The following is a 19999-nucleotide window of genomic DNA, read 5'->3' as shown; positions in this document are numbered from 1 at the left end:
CCAGCTTTCTGATTGTCTAAAATAATCTATTGAGCTTTTGTTTTGTTTTGCTTTTTTTTAACCTAAAGGAACGTATCCCTATAAATGTAGTTTTTTTGTTTTGTGGTGGTGTTTTTTTTTTTTTTTCCTCTTCAAACTTGTGGTACTGATTAAGAGGTAAAATTTCCTAACAAGTATATGCCAGAAGGCTGATTTATGCTGCCAGTTAAAATCAGAGCCATAGGCCTGGAGAGTTAGCTGACACCGCTCATGAAAACTGAGAAAACCATCAAGGTCACAGTCTGAAGCCAAGGCCAACTTTTCTCAAGGCAGGATGCCCATGAAGTGCCCAGAAGGCAGCCTCCTCCCCACAGTCCCAGTGTAGTTGCCTCACCCACTTTGGTTTCCATTCCATTCTATCAGCAGAGTCCTTTCCTCCTTTAGAATTTCCTGTTTTAAGTCAATGACCAAGTTCCAGGCTAGCTTTATTCCTGATTTCTCACTTTATCACTTTCTTAGAAGATACTTTTCTAGTCTAGCCCGAAGGAGAGACAGGCTCTGCCTTATCCTAGCCAATAATTCTGTCTGCTTCCACGATCTATACGGGTGCAATCCATTAAGTGACTAATAGTAGAAAATTCTGCAGTTCAAAGAGCTGAAGCACTTATGGTATGTTCCTCTACAAAAAAAAAAAAAAAAAAACCTAATAATGTTTCAAATGAGCCATTTAAACAGAGCCAGTACATTCAGGGGGAGAAAACTTGGTTTCATTTTAAAGCTATACTTTGAATTATCAGTATAAAATTGAATCTGTACAATTCTCCCACCAAATCAAGTTAATTTCCACACCTAAAGTTGTTATTTTGAGGAACGAACACAACTGATTAATACACTATAAATAGGATTGACAAATACAGGCAACAAAATTTTGCATATATATATTACAGTCATTTATTTTTCTAAATTCACATTCTGGGTTAAATTTCAGACAACTGCATCTAATCAAAATCTATCTTTGCCAATCTTCTCTTCATATTTTAGAAATCCCTCAGCCTTTCACTAGCTAATAGTAGGTACTTCTCACTCTTGTTTTGTTCCCTAGATGCTAAAGTTTCTTATTGCTCCAAACTTTTTTTGTCATTCTTCCATCACAACTGGGCTGTCCATGGTTCCATTCCATGAAGACCATTTGATACATGAAGTGACAATGGAAGATAAAATCATATAAGATATTTGCATGAGATAGCTGGATAATTTATTCAGAAGACTCTCAAGTAGTCATTAGGAATTTGAAACATCTGTATTTCTTCTAAAGAAGATGTAGCTAAAGGAGATATTTTGGGGTTAGAAAGGCCTCTAAGTAACTCTCACGTTACTTAAGTTCTTTTTAAACAAAAAAGATGATCTCCTCAAGACAGCTCCATTAGCTGTGAAGTCTCTCCAGTCATCCTTCATTGGAAAACCAATTTAAAAATAATTATTAACAAAATGTGTTGTCTTTCATTTTTATTCAATGAAATGTTTATTATAAAGTAACATAGAAATAACCATATTATTTACTTCAGATAATTCAATACGTATAGGCAAGTAAATCAAAATCCATATTTTCTTAAAAGGTAACTGCATGAACACATTAATGTTACTTTAGAAATTGACTGATCTTTAAACATATAAAGTATCAATATTTATGGATCTTAGAGACTTTTAGAAATTCAAAGAAGAAAATCCATCATCCCAGCATTCTTGAGCGCAATAAAAAGGACAATAAGATTTTGCTAATTCTATCCATATCGCATCTCAGTTTGGTGTGAGCAAGTGAGCTGATCAAGGCATGCAGTGTAAGGTACCTGTTCTTTGAATTCTCAAACAACAAATACCTTGAAGTGCATCCTTGCCAATATAATCTCATAAGTTTATTACATGACAATTGCCCTCAAACAAGCTAAGAGGACTGACTAATAGACTTAAACAAGTCTTTATTATTCATTTCATTTCATTTCAGGAGTGGTCATAAGGGAGCATATAGATGTATCAAATTAATAAATGCCATGAAAAGTGGGGAATATTGGATGGAAGTTAGATCACTAGAGACCAAGGCTATCTGGAAAAGGTGCCATGAAGGCTGATGGGATAGAGAAAAAGGAGAAGGCTAAGGGGACAACTGCCCTTACTAAGTAGAGGAGAACTCAAACAGCAGCAAAATAGCTTATATCCAGTCACTTAATTTAAGTGACTGGGTGTAAACTGTTGTAGACTGGGACAGATTGGAAGGGCTGTGAATGCCAAGCTAAAGACAAAACTATTCTGCAGGTTCAATATATTCCCTAAAGGATTATGAGCAAAATAAGTGATATGATAAAAACAACACCTTATATTAATTTGCATAGGAAGAAGAAAAGTATGTGGTGTCAAGGAGACCAACCACGAAGCTATTTTTGAGAGAGGGGAATTGAAATTCATTCTAAAACGTCAAAGTTGAATTAGACAAAAACATTGATAAACTTTTCTTCAGCTAGGAAAGAGAGTGAAGTATGGACTTGTTTGTTCTAAAGGTTGATATGATTTTATATATATATATTTATTATATATACATACTATATATATTATACATATATACAATAAACTAATGTATATATATGTTAGTTTATAGTGTTAGACAAATTACCAAATGCAAATAGCTTATATCCAGTAAATAATATCATGGAGAACGTTCTATGAAAAATAGGTCAGGGCTGAAGTTATAAATTAACTCAGCTATTCACTGTTTTCTTTTGTACATTGTTTCCAACTGACTTTTCTCCCTGAATATCTCATCTGCAAATCATGTTAAAGGAAGATCAAATAATTTGGTTATAATGAACACGCCACCAGGTACAAAACATTCTTTAACCTACAGACCACAGGTAATGAACTCAGATTGTGTGCAATTAGAATAGAGAGCAACATTACTTTTCCCTGTAAGATCAAAGCATAGGTCCTTCAGAAATAAGATATTCCATCGTTTGGCAACACTATTATTAAAAGCTGATATTTTAGATTTTTCTATCTCATACATTATCAGGGGTCAGGGGTAGTGAACTATATTTTACATATTGAGCACTGGAAATTGCACTTTAATAAGATTCTGTTATTCCAAATGTTATCATCTTTTAGTGAGGACTGACATTAATGAGTTCTATTAACGAATTTAAAGATGGAAATTGAGATGCTGAAAAAGCATTAAGAAAATAAGATATTTTGAGAAAATTGTCTTGTTCTTTGATTTGTTACTGTGAGTTTTTGTCAGTTCTATAAGAGCCAGGGTAGCTTTTAGGTATGCCCCTCACTGATGGAAAAGAAAAATGCTTGAATTATAAACTTGAGGATTTAAAATTTTCTCTTTCTATTAAAATTCAAATGTTATTCACCAGCCTAACTGATTATGGAACAAGAACTTAATTAAGTCTTTCTACTTCTAAAACTTTAGAAAGCTATAAATGTTAAAATACACTTAGTTATGTATTTACTTTTGTGATGCAAAATTGCATTCTTTTATGAGTGCTCTGAAAATCTAGAACTGAGTTGTCCAATATGACTTTTGGCAATACACACGCTGTGCAGTAGGGTAGCCACTCACCACATTTGGCTATTGAGCACTTGAAATGTAGTCACTGCAAGTGAGGAACTAGATTTGTAATTTTGTTTAATTTTAATTAATTTTACATTTAATAGTCACATGAGGCTAGTGTCTACCGTACTGGACAGTATATGGAAGACAGAACAAATAATCATAGTCATTATAGTCAACTGGTTCTGTCTGGGTTCTGACCTGGGCTCCGTATTCACTCCCAGTACAGCCTACAGAATAAGAGGAACAGTCCAGTACATTAGATTGAACTAAATCTTTCTGCTCTTAAAACTATTTGTTTTAAAATTAGCCTCTCCTCCCTCAACCCACTCCCATTGTTATAAGCCTTCCAATCAATAATCGTCCTGTAGGTTCCCTTCTTCAAACAGGACAGATAACTTCAACTAAATAACCCGGTCTCTATTGTTCAGAGTTAGAGTTTTTCAAGTTCTTTGCTCTACCAGCAAAGCCACTTCCTTTGATAAGTTTGTCGTCACTTATCTTGGAACTATGAATATAGTTTCCTAACTGGTTTTCTTATCTTCATTTCTGCCACTCCTTCTTCATCTCCCTTAATCCTTAAAAATTGCTGCTTTATTGGTATTTCCAAAATGGAACTCCAATGTTCCTTACTGATGTAAAATCTACTAGGGCTCCTTTTTGTGTTCTGGGCAAAAATGAGATAAAATGCAAAGTCCTTAGTACAGTCACAGCTATAATTTTATGCTCTAGTTCTCTCATTTCCTGCTACTTGGCAACTTTTATTCTATGCTCCCTGAACATGTAAGGTTCTCCTGTCACCTCGATCTTGCTACATACTGCATAGATAGCCTTTCCTTCCTATATAGCCTGGAATGTTCCCTACAGTCTCTTCTTCCTGATCCTCGCCCCTTGCCCCCTGCCCCTACTTTGGAACATACACACTCACCACCACCGCCATTTCAATGAAATTGTTGTTAAATGTTTATATTTTCCCCAGCAGCCTGTGGGCAACTAGAAGACAGGAACTTAATCTTTCCTCCCTATATTCCCAGTGTCTGAGACCATGCACCTAGCTACCTAAGAGTTGTCAAATACGTGAATAAATGACAAAATAAGAACAGATTGGGACTGAAGATATAGAGACAAAATAACAATTAGAATAATCCAAAGATAAGTAAAATTCTGTGTGTGTATTCAAAGCTTCCCATTTGGGGGCCTTAAGAGCATACGATTCTGCTGTTATGTGTGCACATACATATATATTTATGTAAATATATACACATTTCTATAAATACATCTATTTATTTATATACATATTTATATTTGATTGTTCCTAGAAAGTACATAAACATGATTTGACGATAAAAGAAACATACTAGAAACATATTCTAAGGAATAGAGAGTTTGAACTAAATGGGCTATAACGTTATTTCAAAACATGCAGTCCTACTACTGGTGACCTCCACTTGTTTGTAAGGAAATGAACATCCTCACACTTCTCATTTATGAGGGCACTTTCTTTTTCCCTTTTTCCTCTCCCTTATCCTCAGTGAGACAGAGAAATAGTGCGAGTCATTTCACCAGTAATTTTAAATCATGCTTTAGGCTATCACAAAGCTAGTACCAGTCAACGCTTTCTAAAGATCAATATAGTTTATTCACCAAAGGCTTTATCTACAACCACATTAATAAACAAGTGAAGTTGGAATCCTCAAAAGAGAAAATAATTTCTTTTATAATACAGCATATCTCTGAATGAGCCTTGCAGGCATTTTATAAGTATAATCATTATCTATTCTATAAAATCACAATATTTAATTTATTCTACTCAAGAAAGACGCTGCAATTGCCTAAGAAGCCTATGTCAAATTGAAGATCACTAGACAGGAGTATTGTCAAACAACTCAACTCAACTCTTAAGTCAGGACGACACCCAGAAAATGGTAACAGCAAGGAACGGAGGCCAGGACACAGCCTGGTTTGCACAGCACACTAAAAATCTATCCGAGTAAATAAGATACCACAATCTGAACTGTTTAGAAAATCAAGAATTCAGAATTTGGAGAGCATTTTTGCCCGTCTAGAAGTTTCAGTGAGACAGATACCTCTGGCAGTGAATTATATCTTCTCCTTACAAATAGAGTTTCCATTTAAAACCTCATATCTTAAATTACTTTAATTCCTGGATGAGCACAGAGCCTGCAGCATGTTGATATTTCCCTATTCAATTTGGAATAGAGATAATTCTCAAGTAATTACATTAATGTAAAGGAAGGCACAAGACAACCAGGGATGGCAGGTAAAATGAAAGTTACTGATGTTTACATTTGAAATAAAAGTACAGATTTAAACCATTATGAAAACACATTGCAGAAGAACTGAAAGGTTGGTCCAGTCCCACTTTACTATTTAACTCCAACTGGGAGAAAAATACTCCTCTCTTTTGTGAGATTAATACAAGAACTAGTGACTCATGCATGACAAATTTGAGTTGCTGCAAAAAACGTTATTAATGCAAAATAAATGTCCCACAATCCAAAATTTGAAAACGAATTGTCAAATAATTGCCCATAGAAAACAGACTCTTTATAAATCAGCTAATCAGAGAGATAATCAATGTCATATATGCATAAATGAAATTTACATAGCAAGACTGACAACAAACACACTGGCAAAATGAAAAGACATGGCTATGGATCTATTTTTCTTCATTATTAAAATTACCTGGTATTAATCTATTGAAATTTTATGGGAAATATTATTAGAGTATATAATGTTATCAAAATTGTAAAATGGTAGGCTAAATTTCAATAATCATATTAACATTTTTTCATGCATTTAAGCATAATGGAATTCCAAAATTGAGATGTTATAGTTTTTAAAAAGTTATTGCATATGCATAAGCACTTACTGTTACTTCCTTGCAGCAAAAATCTATATCCACCACAAGAGCTTGAAGTTATTGCCTGTTAAAAAGTCACAAAAATGTGAATATGTTAATTTAAAATACAATAAAGTCTAAATTGCAATAGTTAATAAGATTCTTTTATGTTCATAAATAAGAACTATTATAACTATAATCTCTTGGTTTTAGTTTATTTTCATGAATTAAAAACTACAAAAGGCAAGGGAAAATTATTTCTCAATGAAAACCGTAAGTTAACCATAAGTTTCTTCTCCTGAAAAAGGAGAAGAAAATTTCAATTACAGAAAAACAGAAACATCTTTGTTGGAGGAAAGAATGTACTCATTCCCCCCTACTCCTTAATGTTTATAGGTAATCTGATCATTGGTTTATATTGAATGAATAAAGAGTAGCTTGAGTTACATACTGATTAGAGACTTATGTTTTAATGTTTATCCAGAGTTCTTGTTGATTGAACAAAACTTTCTTAATCCATCAAACAAATTTAAAAATACCAATAGGAAAAAGATATAATCAAATTAGAGAGACACTACTTCCAAACAATTTGAGATTATATGATGGCAATACACAGTTCAAGTACACTATTTCACTCAATCGTAGATCAATTTACTAATAAAATATAAAACAAGTCATTTACCATATGCTTGATATTGAGTACTATCTGAATATTCAACCTGATATAGAGAAGTTAAGTAATTATCTAAATCACTCAGGCCAAAAGACCAATTTACAAGAATTACCCAGCTCACTGGGGCAAATATTATTGGAAGAGTCTTTCCCTTGAATTATTTCTTAAACGCTAATTTGACTTTTCATGGTTGGATGTTAGCAAACACAGATAGAAACACAACATGATTTGAATTAGACGTGCATAATCACAAATAAAATCATCTGAAAATATACTTTTGTCAAACAAATTTTTAATCTTAAAAGAGATAACATTTTTATTTCTTTGAAGATATTTAAAAATATATTCTAATTATATTGAAACTTGCTTTGGATTTAAGTATCATTTCATGGTAATTATGCATTTCCATTTTATCTGTTTATCTATTTTAATTTCTTTTCCTTTCCCAGCCACTGCTAAGAGCACAAGGCAACTTTCAGTCTTTTTCCAGTAATATGCTTAATGTTAGTTTTAAAAGCTATATCTCGCCAAAATATTCCCTGCTTTACACAGTAGAAAAGGTAAAATTTAATACAAAATTGGAAATGTTATTTTGTTTAATAAGCTTCTTTTTTTTTTCAAATAATCAAAATCTGCCGACATATTGTAACCTAAAATGTTTCTTTACGCATTTCTCTACTATGTTAAGATTTTTTTGGGGTAATAAGAGTTATTTCCTCAAGAAAGATACCAAGATAAATAATAACTTAAATGATTTATCATCAAACATCTTATTCTAAAAGCTACTTAATAGCGGTTAATTTGAGGTTAAACTTAGAGAACTTAGATAAAAATAATTAATGATCTATGACCTCCTGCTCTTTAATGTTTTTGCTAGGAAGTGTTAGCATTTTGACATCATGTCCTATAAATCTCAAATTCTATTTTTGTTAATATAGGACAAATTTTAAAAATGTATTGTTATAAATTATTTTAAAATTAATTTTACATCTTATTATAACACATACAAAGTGTAATTTTTTATTTTATGTAAGAATAAGGCTATATCAAATCAAAATATCTTTATGATTAAAAAATAGCATTTCTGGCTATAAAAATAATTTTCTAGCCATAGAAACTATTGAGATACATCATCCTTCTTTGGGACAACAACAGAGAGATCATTTGAGATCATTTTTAGTTTCCTTGCTTCACTATCTAGTTACATCTTTACCCTCTCATGCTATTTCTTTTAATCATCCTACTTAATGGAAATACTCTAGTACCATTACACGCTTTGCTCCTGTTGAGATCACAGAATGTGTTAAATCTTGCTAGAGGTATTTGGAGAGTCGAAGCTACTATTAAATGGGAGGAAGTGAGTAGTTCCTGATGTTTAGATTTAGATTGCACTTAAGGTGGTTGAAGAAAGATTAATCATGAGATAGAACCCCTACAGTGAATTTCTTCAACATCCCTTCACTTCCATCTGTCAGTGGGATTACTTTCCTTTTGTCAAATGCCCCACCTGGGTATATTCTACCTAATAGTCTTGTGGGTTCTATCATTGTTGAGATATTTGTGTTGTGGAAATCTTTCTCCAAATGAAATATTTTTTGGGAATTGTTGCGCTGGAAGTTGGAATGGGGGCCCCAGACTCTTTCTACACCCTATGTTCCCTCCCCACCTGCAGCTCTGAAGCCACTTCTGCAAAACTTTAGGTTTTCAGGGAGCAAATTATGAAATCCACTTCTCCATTTCCATATTCTTTCCTTTAATTTTAAAAAACAGTGGGAGAAGAGACCCGGGAAGCTGTAAGTTTTCTGGGAAAGAAAAGGGAAATGTGAGATATGAAACAATGTACAGGATTTGAGTAAGAATACAGGCAACAGAGAGACCATGTTGCAGGTACGTATGGAATGTTTTCAGAAACTGGTTGGGAAACACAGTCTTGAAACAAAGGCACTGAAAAAAAAAGAAATACTACAAATAAATGAAAACGTTACAGACAACCTGGATATCTTCCTTCTCCCAGATGCTTTCTATCTATCATTTAAATCTCTGATTTTCTGATATTTCAGGTGACCTACAACATCATCTGCATGATTCAATCTGAGAACGATTTTAATGTGGTTCTCTTCCAAAGACAGAAATATAAAATACAGGCTCATTCTTAAGCAATTAAGGACATGTGGTTACCCTTATCTTATACTCATTGCCTTAAGATTCTGCCACATCTTAAATTACAGAGGTTGATGTACTATAGACATTGACTCATAAAGTAGAACTCTGTTTCCTAAAATGTGACTGTGTTCCCAGATACAATCATTACTCTTTTGGTATGATCTTTATTGTTGAACCAACTAACATCTAATTACATTTGGAAGAAAAAAATAAAGAGAGAAGAAACAAGAAAAAATAACCCTCATGTTCAAGTAGCTGCTCTAGGATTCACACCTGAAGGCCTGGAGAGTTTGCACCAGGATTTTGGCTTACTCTGATGTTAATTCTCTCCTTTAGAATGCTTGGAAGCTCAGCACCAGACCTTGGTCTCCAGCTTGCCAAAAGACATGCTGGTTTCTTGGTACGGTTTTCTAGCTCTTTCGCTATTAGTGCATAATTTGACAGTATGCTGCCACAGTAACAGAATTCATTAAGGGCTTTCAGTTTTGTTCTGCCAATGAGGATTTTTGGCTGCATGGAGTGCTGGCCTCTGAAGACTGATCCATAATATTTGTCTTATAAAGCCTTGTCATCTCATAGCATGATCGATGCTGCAAAATAACCCATAATGAGCCAGGTTCTCCCAGCATGAGCTACTCCCTGAGGGTAAGTTAGGCACTACTGGAAACCACATTAACTTCTTTATCATCCAACTTGGGTGCTTAAAGTAGACTGCATGAAAGTGGATACATACGCAGTCCCATCTTGCACCATTGGGGTTGTGGAATGAATTAGGGATGTAATCCCTAATGTTCATTCTCTACAATATCCCATGATAGAAAAAAAATCTTCCATCTTCTGACAATTTTCTTTGTATAGTCATTTTCAGAGGCAAGGTTTGCTGGAAATAATTATGTGGCAGATACAGAAAAGGAAAAACATGTCATAATATTTTTAACCAATATTTCCTTATACATGTGACTTCACTAAAAAATTTAACATACCAACTGGTATTTCCAGCTATATTTTTAATACCACATAATGACATTTTGGCCACATGTTCTGCTTTTAATTATTGGATAGTTTATTAATCTTTTTTGTGGTACACAATAGTGACAGTTAAAAAATTCTGTGAAATCATTTTATGCTAATAAGGCCAAAGTAATTGGGCCGATGCCTTAGGGGATTGGTTGGTTCCAGAATGAAGAACTAAACTACCTTTACATTCTTTCCTTATATTTGTGTAAGTGATATTAGTGAGAGACTGAGAAGGAACCAGGGCAAGTCCAGCAAGTATACTGGAAAATAAATCAAAGTGTAGTATTGGATGAAGAGAGGAAATAAGAATAATCTTTATTGAAGGCAGACGTTCTCAACGAGGGGCAGTTGTGTCCCACAAAGGACATTTGGCAATGTCTGGTCACATTTTCCATCATCACAACTGGAGGGTGCTACTGTGATCAAGTCAGTAGAGGTCAGAGATGCTGCCAAAGATCCTACAATACACAGGACAGCCCTCCTCTCCCCTACATACACACACAAAAAAATTATGTGGTCCGAAATGTCAGTAGTGTTGAGGTTGACAGCCTGGTTTAGGGAAAGCTTGAAAAGAAGGAGAGAGTACAAGTCTTGCTTGTCTACAGTTAGTGAATCTGGTTTATAGGGCAAAGAGGGTGAAATGAGTCTGCAAGGAGAATTGGCCCTAGGCTTTGAGGAGGGCAGGGTCTCAGGATTTCAGGAGAGGCAAATTCATTGCTTCTCTCCAGTAGATGGGGAAAAAGGGAACCCCAAGGGGCACTCCTTTTTGGTGGTCTGGTTTCAGTTCCCAGGTGCAGACCTACACCACTCATCAGCAGCCACGCTGTGGCAGCCACCCACATGCAAAATAGAGGAAGATTGCCACAGATATTAGCTCAAGGCGAATCTTCCTCAGCAAAAAAAATAAATAAATAAAATGGGAGCCACCACACCACGTGTTTTGCATAGGGGTATTTTAGTAGTAGAGCATTGAAAGAGCAAAGAAAGGCCCCACCAGGTGACAGGGCTAACTGACAGCTGACAAAGGGAGAGATTCCAGATCCAGAGTTTTTTTGGTCCAGAGTCACTCCTCAACAATTTTCCCCCTTTAATGTACTATTTTCATTATCTTATGCTGTCATTCATAATCTTCTTTAATATTTTGATACACTGCCATGTGAGCTTACCATCCCTTTCTGGGCTTCTTTGAATTCTTACAAGTCTTTCACACTAAAAGAGTTTCCAGTTCATTTTGGCACATGTTATTTATCTATTTTTTTCATTTATTTGGTTCCTTCTTCTAATCAAAATGGACATAATTTGGGCCTTAGTACAGTTATTGATATGAGTAGAAATCTCAGAGAAGAGGACCTCTCTCTCTCCTGATAAAAATAGCATATGTAAAGTAATAGTGTTTCAGAAGGATATGTAGTATTTATTGTTTAGTTAGCATCACTGTCTCTCATTTCTTTCTCCTTTCCTTCACCATTCCACTCTTTTTCTTCTTCTTACCTTCTTTCCTAATTACTATTTATTGAATGTCTGTCCTGTGCTAAGTTGCAAAAACACAAAAATAAACAAGGCATAATCCCTATCCAACAGACAGGGGAAGCAGTACATCAACAGAGAGTGCAAGAATCAATCTGTCAAATGCATTTAACAACAGAACAGGTTTTTTTTTTTTTTTTTTTTTTCCTATAAGAATTTGCTCAGGACTGATAAATATTTTTGTGCTTTGTTATTTTGTTCAGTATTTTGTTTTGTACAATATTAATTTTTAGGTAATATATTTCAACTATACATGAACATTGGAAAATGGTAATTAGTATTAAAAATATTCTGGACTTATAAATCCAGAGTTTTACATTACATATAATTTATAAATGATATCAAAGTCCATAATAAAATAATATTTTGTGGCAAGCATCTTGCAATTTAAGTGAAAGAGAGGTCAGCCGAGAGTGACCATCTTCAATCTGGAGGAGTTAAATGCAGATCTGAGTGAGATGCTCAGCTCTCATCTAATTTTCATGTAAAGTCAAACGGGTAAATGTCCAGGCAAGAAGAAGAACAAAGATGCCAAGAAAATGCTAGCAAGTTCTTTTATTGTAAATAAATGATACTTCTACTCTTAGATTGCTTTAACTAGAGAAGTGTTATCTTTTTTGAAGTTTGAAAAATATATCAAATAAAAAGTTTAATATCTTCTAGTGCATCTGAAGATAACAACGTTTCTCATCACTTTAAATATTCTCCTAATAACTATACAGTATTTCCCCCATATAAAATAGAGATAATACCTATTTGTTTCTTCTATTTTCAAGATGCAATTTAAATAGTTAAGCATTTTAATGATAATATTCTACAAAATAAATTCTGAAAATGGTATCAAGTTTTATTAATTCATTGGAATCAAGATGAATAATCATAATCTGCCATTAAAATTATTTCTATCTGCTCTAAAATAACGGTAGGATAACTTCGTTAAATTAATGTAACTTTAGTAGTTTTTTGTTAATATTTCCTTCCTTTTACCTTAATGAATATCAAAAAGGGAAAATTATATGGATTTAACAATATGAAAAAATGTTTAAGAATGCATATCTAATATTGACTATTCAAATTCAAAATAAAACTATACTATGGTGGAAAGCAATAAGAATTTTGGAATGTATATTTCATAAAATATAGAAGCTACTTTTCTCTAATGAAATAGATGTAAGGTTGATGATCAAAAAAATACTAAGAAATTGGGTAGTTCATATTAATTTGTAGTAATTTTCAAATAATGAGATAATTTTCCATTTAGAGACATCAATACAATTTTTAAAGTATTAAACATTTAAAGTAACAGTGGTTTGTATTCTGATGACTTCAAAATAGTCACAATGATATCTATTTAAGGGAATGTAACTTGATGGAATATTAAGTAGAATATTTACACAAAATATAAAAATGTATATTAATTTAAATACCACCTTATAATAATTTTGTTCTAGGTTATGAGGAAAAAAGAAAAACTACTTCTCAGTCTTTTAATAAAAAATATCCAAAAATCTCAATACCTGTTAATAACACTATTAATGAGATACTTTTAGAATGCCTAGAACCAAGAGATGTGAGGTGTCAATGGCCGATACTATTTGATGACAATCATCATTATTCACCAAGAAGGTAGGATGGTCAGACACTAATTACAAGGACTCTGGAATAAGACTCAAGGTTTGAATTCTTGTTCTGCTACTTCCTACCTTTACAAACTTAGGCAAAAGAATTTCTAGCACCTTCAGTTTCCTCCTCATCATAATACAGACATATAACTGTTCCCTACTCCTACCATTGTTGTGGGAATTAAATGAGAAAATATCAGTAAAGCACTTAGAACAGGTCCTGCCATAGATTCAGCATTTGCTGAATGAAATTAGTATTTTTACCAATATATTTTTAAAACCACCAAAATGTTCGATTAAAAACAAAACCTGGGGCCGGCCCGGTGGCGCAAGAGGTTAAGTGCGCGCACTCTTCTGCGGCGGCCCAGGGTGTGCTCGCTCGGATCCACGCGCGCATTGATGCACCGCTTGGCAAGCCATGCTGTGGTGGCGTCCCATATAAAGTGGAGGAAGATGGGCATGGATATTAGCCCAGGGCCAATCTTCCTCAGCAAATAGAGGAGGATTGGCAGATGTTAGCTCAGGGCCGATCTTCCTCACAAAAAAACAAAAAAAACTATGGGTTGGCACTGATATGTAAACCAAGAGTGCCATAGATTAGTCCACTGCCCTTTAGCCCTTAGCTGTATGGCTCCTAACAAGAACAAGGGTCCTTCCTCATGCCGTAAGCAAACCCAATTACACTTCCTGCACAAATGCATCATTTCTAAGTTGAGGAGACTGGACTCAATGCTTTACATGATTGTAAGTTCCTGGAGGGGAAGCAGTTTTATACTTCTCTTATTCTATAAAAGACTCTCAGAGACAGAATTGCTAATTTTAAAAATAATAGAAATAATTACCACTTTCCACTATGCGCCGGGTACATAACTAAGACTTAAAATATTAAGTAGCTTGCCACAGTGAACCAACCAGCCACTAGTTGGAAGCGGAGTCAGGAATCACAAAATATTTTCTAGGCTTAAAATTGTGTTGTGCTTATCACATTTCCCCAATGAGATCAAGTGTATAATTTTTATAAATGGATTCAAGAAAAGTTAAAGAAGCATACCTTAATATTTTTGTGGCGTGTAGACTTAAAAGAAAAACAATAACAAAAATGATAGCAAAACAACATTTTAAAATACGAATACTTTTAAAGAAAGCTACATGCACTCTGATTTGGGATATAACCAAATAGGTTGATGATCCTATCAAAATACAGTAAATAATTCTCCCAACCCAAAGAGGCTTGATTTAAAACTTTAAAAATTCAGTGCTGTATAAAATTCAGGAAAATGTGAATTATTCTATGGAAGACATAGAATTACCTCTAAGATCTTACAAAATTATAAAAAAAAAAATTTAGAAAGGAACTAGATTGTGTCAGAATTAAAGACTATGTATGTCAATATCCAATACCTCTGTATTCCATGCTCAGAGTAGCTGAGCATGCACAGCCCCAAAATGCAGAGATGGCTCCACTTAAGCCTCCACTGGGGCTGTTCTAACTACAGGCAAGACAGAGTTCTGAGTGCTGCTCCTTGCTATCACTGCCAATAGCAACTGATATATTATTAAGGATATTCTAAATGGTGATCTCAAAAGGCAATACCATTTTCCAAAGCCAATATTAACTGTTAGAGAAGGATGACACTCCTGGGGCTGATGGCATACTTACTGTGATAGAGAAACGCTGTAGGATATAAACATTGTGACATAAAACATTGTTGGGATATCTTAGTGGATCATAATGTAAGAAGTATTAAGAGATTGTCTCAGGAATGTGAGGCAGTACCATTATGGCATAATACAGGATTCCCAGTCCATTTGGCTCTAGCATGCTCCTTCCTTTGAATCTATAGCATCATCTGTTTCTGATGAAAACAAATCCAAGTTCCTCAGCTTGGATCTTGATCATCTTTACCAAGTAACTCAAATCTGAATCTCTCCAATGTCATCCCTCATCAACTCATGGAAGGCGAGACAGAGATGACAGAGGGGGAAGAAAATTTTGAATATATTCAATTTTCCTCTCTCTAGTCAGGATCGCTCTAAAAAATAATCCAAAATAAAGGGCTGTTTTCAAAACTCAAGGAAATATTACAGAAACTCTCACAGTAATCTATGATAAAGGGACTTTTAGTTACAAAACCTGTTCATATATCTTACTTGATGTTTCTTCCTTTAATTTAAAACCTCCCTGGTCACTGTGGAGTCATAACAGCTGAATGAGTAGGGTACAGTTTACAAGACAAAAATGTCTTTAATTAATTAAGGCAGGCAGGTTAGTATAGAGAAAGACAAGGAGTCATGCGACCTAATCCAGGCTTGGCCACTTCACGACTGTAAGGCCTTGGATAGGCCCCTTAACCCTATTGACCCTCAGGTCCCTCACCTGCAAAATGAACATTTATAACTACCTTCCTGTTTTGTTGTGAGGGTTAGAGAGAAAATATGCAAGTTAACCCATGTTTCACTGCCAACCACATAGAAAGTGTTTAGCAATTGGTTTCCATTAGTGGCAGTAGCAGCAGTAATTGTAACAATTTAGAATGGTAGCAATTATCAGTAGTAAAAACTTTTATAATCCTTTAGGGAAAAAACACCCCTGCAAATATCTGGGAATGTAGAAAAGAGCAACAGTCCTATAAATAGAATGTATAAATGCTAATGAAGAGAGAAAATGCACTGGAGAGATGGTCACTGTGATTTTACAGGTTGATTTTACGTGTCAACATGGTTGAACCATACTGCTCAGATATGTGGGCAAACATTATTCTAGATGTCTCTGTGAAGGTGTTTTTTGGAGAGATTAATATTTAAATCAATGACCTTTGATGAAGCAGGTTAGCCTTTATAATGTAGATGGGCCTCCTCCAATCAGTTGAAGGCTTTGAGAGAACAAAGACTGACCTCCCCCCACCAAGAGGAAATTCTGCCAGTAGACTGCCTTTGGACTCACACTGTATTTCTTCCCTGGGTCTCCAGTCTGTTGGCCTAACTACAGATTTTGTATTTACCAAACTTTCACAATCATGAGAGCCAATTTCTTAAAATAAATCTCTCTCTCTTCCTCTCTCTCTCTTCCTCTCCCTCTCCCCATCCCTCTCCTTCACCTGCTCCCTCTCCCTCTCTCTTTACACACCTACACATCCTGTGTCTGTTTCTCTGGAGAATTCTGACTAATGCCGCCACTAAGGCCTAGCAGCAAACTTTAACCCAGAAGAGCAATAAGCAGGATCTCCAAAGTTGAAACCCATGGAACTCTTTGTCAACGTGCTAGTGGAGCATTGTATCTAACGTGGAAGTTTAAAAATCAATTGTGTCATTCATCTGTCCTTCAAAGTTAGGTAAAAGATGTACAATACTTAAACATTTTGATCTTTAGTATTTACCACTAACAAATGAAGGGGGAAAAATTAACAACTGAATGTCAATTCTCTAGAATGAGAAAAGATAAATCCTTTTTAATATGAATATTGTGTCTTTAGAGTTCTCAATAGAGAAATAAATCTGAAAAATTTGTCTTTTTTAAAGAATGTAAAAAGCACACAGTGTACAGCTATTAGCATAAAAAAGTGGATATAAGTAGAAGGCAAATGTTATAGTAAATCTTCCATTTTATGTTGTTCACACAGAGCTGTATCTTTAATTACAAAAAAGAATTGTACAAAATATAGCGGTATTGCAAAAAAATGCATTTCCTTGCCCTTTTCAATTTGTATAGTTACATAAATTTCATTTGTCCGTTATTTTTACATTAAAGACTTTGAAACAATGCACAGTAAAGCAAAAATAAAATAAAGAAGAATTCCAATTAATGCTTCCAAACTTATTCTTAGGTACTCTGATGCATCTAAGACCACATGATGAGAAAAATTGAGAAATTTAACCACAAATACTTATTGGAACCTTTAATTTTCTACAAAGTTTCAAATAAAGCCAATGCTAGGAGGAGGAGGGAGATGATGGTAATGAATGAGTTATCAAGTGGTTGTAATCTTTAGAGAATAAAATGGACTTTCACAGGTCTATTTTATCTTCAACAATTAAAGATCAAAATTATAGTTGTGGATTGTTATGGAGAATACCCTTCCTGGAAACAATAAAGGTCAACTACAAAAATGATACTTCAACTCTCTTTTAAAATTCTTATTCATCTAAGATATGTGAGTGCTTTACATGCATTCTATCATGGTGAAGTATGATTTATTTTCTAATTTCAAAGAGCAGATACAACGTCAGACAACTGTCAATCCAAGTCTCACTGGGTCCACAACTCGAGTCCCATTCTCGTCCATCACACTGCATGTCTTTCTGTAGGGAACCCTCTTGGCCAGGTTCATTGGCTAGAAAAAATATCTATTTACTCTTTCACATTGTATTTTTAAAATAGATATTTCAGTAATTTTTATTAAGTATATTTTTGGCTGGAATCATTCTGTACCTGTTTAATGATTTTATGATAAGTGTAAGTGCTGTGCGCTGTTAGGGAATCTCGACATGGGAAAGATGTGGGCTTCTCCCTTGGGAATTTTATCACACATGCACAGTTTTCTCCCATACCGTCCACGTGGTCACTGTTTATGGGCTGTTGTGAATTCCTTTCTGACCTAACTTTCTCGTTTCTTGAGTCTTCTCTCTCTTTGCCCTGTTCTCTGCAGTCTCTCTCGGTAAATGCATTTCTTCTCACTACCTTAACTTTCACCCAACATAGATGACTCAAATCTCACACAATAACTAACCCACTTCAAATGTGCGTATCTGCAAATTAAAATATATTAGCAGAGGGGTTGACAGTTACTTAAGGAAACGTCACAAATCACTTCCAACTGTCCCTAAGAGTAATATGTGTTTCAGTCAACTGAGGATACACAATTAGTAGCACTTTCTAGAAGTCTCCTAACTGAGAGGAGTATCACCAGTCTTTTGTTCACTTTTGTTTTGGCATCAAACTAATCTCCCTAAAATAGATCTAATTTAAATTTTAGTCAAAACAAACTATTTGTTAGTTTTCAACATACTCAGTATTTTCCCACTTTTTTTGTCTTTGTTTATAATTTTTTGTTTACCTAAAATGTTCTTCCCTTCTGATTTCCACTCTCGTTTTTTTCTTTTTTTTTTTTTTTGGTGAGAAAGATTAGCTCTGAGCTAATATCTGTTGCCAATCCTCCTCTTTTTGCCGAGGAATATTGGCTCTGGGCTAAGATCCATGTCCATCTTCCTCTACTTTATATGTGGGATGTCTGCTACAGCATGGCTTGATAAGCAGTGTGCAGGTCCATGCCCAGGATCCGAACCCGCAATCTCCCGGCTGTGGAAGCCAAGCACGTCAACTTAACCACTATGCCACCAGGCCGGCCCCACCACTTCCATTTTTTAAGTACCTGCCATCCTTCCAGCCATAGCTCAAACACAACATCCTCCAAGAAGCATAAACTTCCCTCAGCACCCAAAGAGCTTTGATCTCCCCTTCATTTAACCTCATATTGCTTTCCTCCCACCTTATTGCACTGTTTGCCTTTCTTTGCACATTTACAATTTCCTCCAATTATCATCAGGAGATGGACATCAACAACTCTCACAAAACAACAGCCAGCTTGGCCATCTAGTCTTCTGTCTTTTCGAAAATATCTGCAGCAGCAGCAGGAACCTGTGACTCTCTTGGAGCTACAGCAGAACCGCAGTAAGCGAAGCTCCTTTCTGCTCCCGTCATTAGTGTTACACCTTAGACACTGAGCAGCAACTCCAGGGAAAGTTGCCTTGGATCATTGTGCTGCTGCAAATGTACAGCTGCAAGGAGGGACCATCCAATTTGATTTTTTCAGCCAGGAATAGCAAACCCACGGCCCCTGCGTGGAGGTAAAGAAAGCAGATACAACAGCAATATAAGGTCTCTTTACGGACCTTGTCAATACAAAGTTTCAACAAGAGGGTTAACACACACCTGGGAACTTGTACCCAGTCAATTTGCTGTGAAAAATAAATTTTGTTAACTAAAATGTCAACAGGAGAAAATGATATATTCAGATATTGTCTCCTACTAAACGTCTTCATTTTAATGAACTTTGACAATGCTCTTTAGACCTCATATCCAATTCAACACAAAGATAGTCCATTTTATCTTCTAAATACCCTTCTGTCTGTGATCTGGTTCATGCTTATATCTCTTCTATCTCCTCTTGCCTGTACCACTATCCCTGTGGCTCTCTGTAAGATATCACTCTCTCTCCTGCTACACGGTGTTGTCCATACTGTTTCTTCTCTCTGGAATTCTCTTCCTCTCCCTTTGTAATTTCCCGTAATCCTTCAAATCCCAGGGTAGATGTCACTGCCCCATGGAAGGTTTTCTTGACACCCCAAACTCTTTGTTATATAATTTTTAAGAACTCTTTTACTTTCATTGATTGTGGTGCATAAAATTCTACATTTATTTGTATGATAATGTGAGTAATGTTTTTCTCCACTAAACTAGAAGCTCCATGAGCTCAGGAACTCACTCATTTTTTCTTCATTAAATAACCTGAGCCTGGCACAAATCCATGCTAATGATAGGCACTTAATAC

General features: G+C 35.0%; 1 long non-coding RNA gene across 2 annotated transcripts in view; it reads right to left on the bottom strand.

Annotated features, from left to right (window-relative positions):
• LOC147913322 (uncharacterized) overlaps positions 1 to 19999 on the bottom strand; it is a 127053-nt gene that overhangs the window by 90370 nt on the left and 16684 nt on the right. For both annotated transcript variants that reach the window (XR_015548869.1, XR_015548870.1), the window contains exon 2: positions 6480 to 6534. This is a non-coding gene — a long non-coding RNA (uncharacterized LOC147913322). The remainder of the gene's footprint in view (positions 1 to 6479; positions 6535 to 19999) is intronic.

This window comes from Ceratotherium simum, chromosome 28 (genome assembly GCF_057802395.1).
Source record: "Ceratotherium simum simum isolate JZ-2026a chromosome 28, ASM5780239v1, whole genome shotgun sequence".
Classification (NCBI taxonomy): domain Eukaryota; kingdom Metazoa; phylum Chordata; class Mammalia; order Perissodactyla; family Rhinocerotidae; genus Ceratotherium; species Ceratotherium simum.
The sequence above is the reverse complement of the archived record's forward strand: the minus strand, read 5'-3'. Positions and strand labels throughout refer to the sequence as shown.